Genomic DNA, 4071 nt, shown 5'->3' on the forward strand with positions numbered 1-4071 from the left:
GAGAAGATATTGGTTTTGTGGATTTTACTCAGATATTTATTTTAGGGGTAATAGCTTATAAGGGCAACTTTTGGGTTTAATATCAATAAAATTAATATATTTAAAGAAAATTTCAAAAATAAATTAACTTTTTTAAAATAATATCGATAAAGTGCAAAGACAGTGTTGATTTTCTTCTCGCTATTTGTTCGTAAGAGTCGTCGTTCGCCGCCGCCTGTTGCCATTCGCCACCACCTGCCACCGTCGTCCGCTTCCGCCTTTGGCAATGTTGTCGAAGGTGGCCGGAGGTAGAGGTGGCAGTGGCAGCACTAGTGATTTCTCTGTTCAACGCCGCCACCATTGCTTCCGCCTCCAACAACGTTGTCGGAGATGGGTGGAGACAGAGGTGGCGGTGGCGGTGGGCAGAGGAATGACCACTAGCGCCGCTGCCGTCCCCTCTGCCTCCGGCCACCTCCAGCAACGTTGCCAGAGGCAGAGGTGACAGTAGGTGGCAGCGGACGGCGGTGGTGGGCGGCGGCGGATGGCGGTTTTGATGAACAAATGGCAAGAATAAGATAAAGTGTTTTTGCCCTTTATTGATATTATTTTTAAAAATTTAACCTATTTTTTAAATTTTTTTAAGTATATTACTTTTATTGATATTAAACCCCAAAAGTTGCCCTTATATACTAAAAACCTTTTAATTTATTGAGTTATATATTTGTGATTTTGTTTGTGTATATAAATTAGTCTGGCTCACAATAACTCTGTGCATGTTTAGTTAGAGGTGTAAAGCAAGCCATGTTGTTCACAGGCGGCCCATGTAAAGTGTAGGCCATCCTAGGCCGTGCCACCCTCCCTTGGGATAACTTGGGGGTCAGCCTGGCACGCCCAATGGCCCAAGCCCATGTTGTGTCATGTCATGTCGTGGGTCAGACCGGGACATGGATTGGGCCAAAGCTATTTATTTAAAATTTTAAAAAACTTAAAATTTTAATTTTATATGAATTTTGATGTATATAATTGCTTAAATATATAATAATTAAATAAATTAATATAATAAAATTAAAAACAATTGTTTATTTTGTTAATATATTATATACTATATATTATTATATAATTATAATTTATATAAATATATAATATTATATTATATTATATATAAATAATATATATGGATCATGTTGGGCTGAGCCGTATCGTGTCAACCCAGCCTGTGGACCTAAAACCCCAGGCCCAGTATGGTCTACATGATCATGCTGGGCCTGATATAGCCCACATGCCATCATGTTGGACTGGTCCAAAGTCAGGTCGGGTCATGTCAGGCCACAGATAACATGGCCCAATTTACACCTCTATGTATAGTATTCCGCACGGGAAATCAAAGATACTCTCAATGCAGGGAGGTAATATACTGTGGATAGAAGTTGGCAGAATTCTTGTGGGAAGAAGATCTGGAGTCATGGTCATGAATGCACAAGATATTTTATCGTCAATTGAGGCTGAGCCTGAGAGACGTTCGCCCTACAAGAACCTGGAACCGGGCGACACTGGGCCACAGATACTGGATGGTTGGGCCAACATGAACTACTGTACTGTTCTTAATGGGTCCTACCAGAACCATGTAGCAAGTAATGGGCCCAATAACAGTATCATACATTATTTTAAGGTTGTATTCGGTTTGAACTTTACCCCTTTTTTCCTAAAATGGTGGTTGCAATTGCATTATTTGATTCCGCATTAACAGGAACAAATTAGCTAACACACTAACGAACCAGCCCTTGGTTCGTTGTACCATACAATATCAATACTTACAAATAGTTATTGTCCAATATTTTAACTTTGTATATATATCACTACCTTTTTCTTCCTTTTTCCTTTCCCTACCTTTTTCCTTAAAACCAAACACAGCCTAATAGTATTCATATAATATCAGTGCTTGCAAATAGTTATTGTCCAATATTTTAACCTTCAAATAAGTATTAGTGCAATAAAATTTTCTGCAATCTAAATGTATTTTCATTTTTTTATCCTTAGAAAGATTCATATAAATCCCACAAATACATCCATAATATTTAATTGTATTAGCGGAGGGGCCCCTGTTTCGTAGGGGTTGGATTGGAATTGTAACATTGATATTTGCTATATTAAAAAAGATAATGGTTTCTTAATAAAAAAACTTGCAATTATAAGTACCCAAGTCTTGAAATTCATATAAAGACTTGAAAGAGATCATCATGTGCTTATTTTTTAAATATTGTTTCAGCAAAGCATTTCATATAAAAGAACATGATCATGCATTGATAGTTCTGAGTTCTACTTCATAGTTGTCCTTTGTTTCACATCGAGAACTCCCAGTTGACCCGGACGATAGGACCATTCGGCCTAGGAACCATCCAAGCAACCGATTCCATTTTACCCCAAACTCGGTCCCTAGCAAAAAATTGTTAAATCAGTCAATGACTCGTTGGCCCAGGCAGTCGAACCTTCGACCTGCTCAACGGTTTTTTGCCATTTTTATTTTTAATTATTTTTTTATTTTTGTTGTCAGAATGGGTCATCCGTTCAAATTGGACGATCAAACTGTTGACTTGGAAATTGGTGGCCAAAATGGTTTCGTTTCTGGGCCATTTTTTCTAGATGTCAATAATTAGATGAAATAACATTATAGTCATAGTCATGGGAAGGGTGGATATTGCAAGGGATTCCAAAAACCTTGAAAGATAAATCCAAAGTGACCTTAAACACAAAAAAAAAAAAAAAAAAAAAAAAAAAAAAAAAAAAAAAAAAAATTGGCGGTAAATCCACCAAACTAAAAAAACCAAGGAAAAAAATCAAAAAATCGAGTCCAAAGTTCCGCTTTGAGATAGAGTTAAACATACATGCAATCAAAGAAAGAAACGAAGCATATCATCTTGTAAAAAAAAACATTGCACGAGAAAACCCAAAGAAAAAACAAAATGGAAGAAATAAAATGGTGGTAAACCCTATACCATTTTGGAGGATCTTGAAGAAGAAGACCAAACAAAAACAAAAACAAAAGCGAAAAATGAAAAAAAAGGAACATACCGCACATGCTCGAATAAAGCTCACAGCAAAAGAAACCTTTGAATAGTGAAAATCCAAAAGCATAAAAGAACCATGATTTTTGAACCGCCGTTGACTCAGACGGTTGGACATTTTGGCCCGGGAACCGTCCAGGCAATCGGTTCCGTTTTACCCCAACCCCAGTCCCTGATCAAAAACCGTTGAATCGGTTAACGACCCATTGACCCAAGTGGTTGAACCGTCCACCCATTTACCTGTTCAATGGCTTTTGGCCATTTTTTTATTTTTTTAATTGGGAACCGTCCAGGCAACCGATTCCGCTTTACCCCAATCTCGGTCCCTAGCTAAAAACTGTTGAAATGGTCAACAACCTATTGACCCAAGTGGTCGAACCGTCGACCCGTGTTCAATGGTTTTTGGTTGTTTTTTTATTTTTGTTCTTACAACAGGTCGTCCGTTCGAACTAGACAGTTGACCGTCAACCCAAAAATTGGTGGCCAAAATGGTTCCGTTTTCGGGTCGTATGAGTCACACGCTCAAATTACATAACACGTATGATATTGCTTAATGGACCTCACACACTCAATTTTGTGCCTGTAACTTTTGTTGTCAGAACGGGTCGTCCGTTTGAACCGAACAATCAAACCGTCGACCCGAAAACCGGTGGCCATAAAGGTTTGTAATTTTTGTTGTCAGAACGGGTTGTCCGTTCAAACAGGATGGTCAAACCGTTGACCCGATGTCAGAACAGGCCGTCCGTTTGAACTAAACGGTTAAATTGTCGACCCAAAAATTGATGGCTAGAACGGTTCCATTTTTTGTTCCATTTTCTTATAGAATAGGCCATCCATTTGAATCGGACAGTCGAACCGTTGATTTGAAAACCGGTGGTCAGAACAGTTCCATTTTCGGGTTGTATGAGTCACACACTCGAATGACAACACACTCAATTTTTTGCCTATAATTTTTGTTGTCAGAATGGGCCATTCGTTCAAACCAGATGATCAAACCGTTGACCGATGTCAGAATGGGCCATCTATTTGA

This window comes from Nelumbo nucifera, chromosome 1 (assembly GCF_055504915.1).
Source record: "Nelumbo nucifera cultivar China Antique chromosome 1, China Antique-T2T, whole genome shotgun sequence".
Classification (NCBI taxonomy): Eukaryota; Viridiplantae; Streptophyta; class Magnoliopsida; order Proteales; family Nelumbonaceae; genus Nelumbo; species Nelumbo nucifera.